This window comes from Sinocyclocheilus rhinocerous, unplaced genomic scaffold, assembly GCF_001515625.1.
Source record: "Sinocyclocheilus rhinocerous isolate Xijiao unplaced genomic scaffold, SAMN03320098_v1.1 scaffold494, whole genome shotgun sequence".
NCBI classification, from domain to species: Eukaryota; Metazoa; Chordata; class Actinopteri; order Cypriniformes; family Cyprinidae; genus Sinocyclocheilus; species Sinocyclocheilus rhinocerous.
The window spans coordinates 592,098-592,332 of NW_015628684.1; positions in this window are offsets into that span (position 1 = coordinate 592,098).

Consider the following 235-nt stretch of genomic DNA (forward strand, 5'->3'; position numbering starts at 1 on the left):
AAGAAGTGACAACACTTCCAGCTTTCATGTCCCATACTGAAAAAGTATGATTGCTCAATATAACAGCACTATATCCAAGTTTTAAGTTAAACGGGTTTCAAACAAATATTCAAAAACACATTCAATAGCAGCATCTGAGTCTGTCTTCCATTATTTTATAAGACACCTGTCACATTTCTCATGAAAATATGCTGCACACACAAAAGGCGCCGAAATGAGCACTCGAACACGCCCC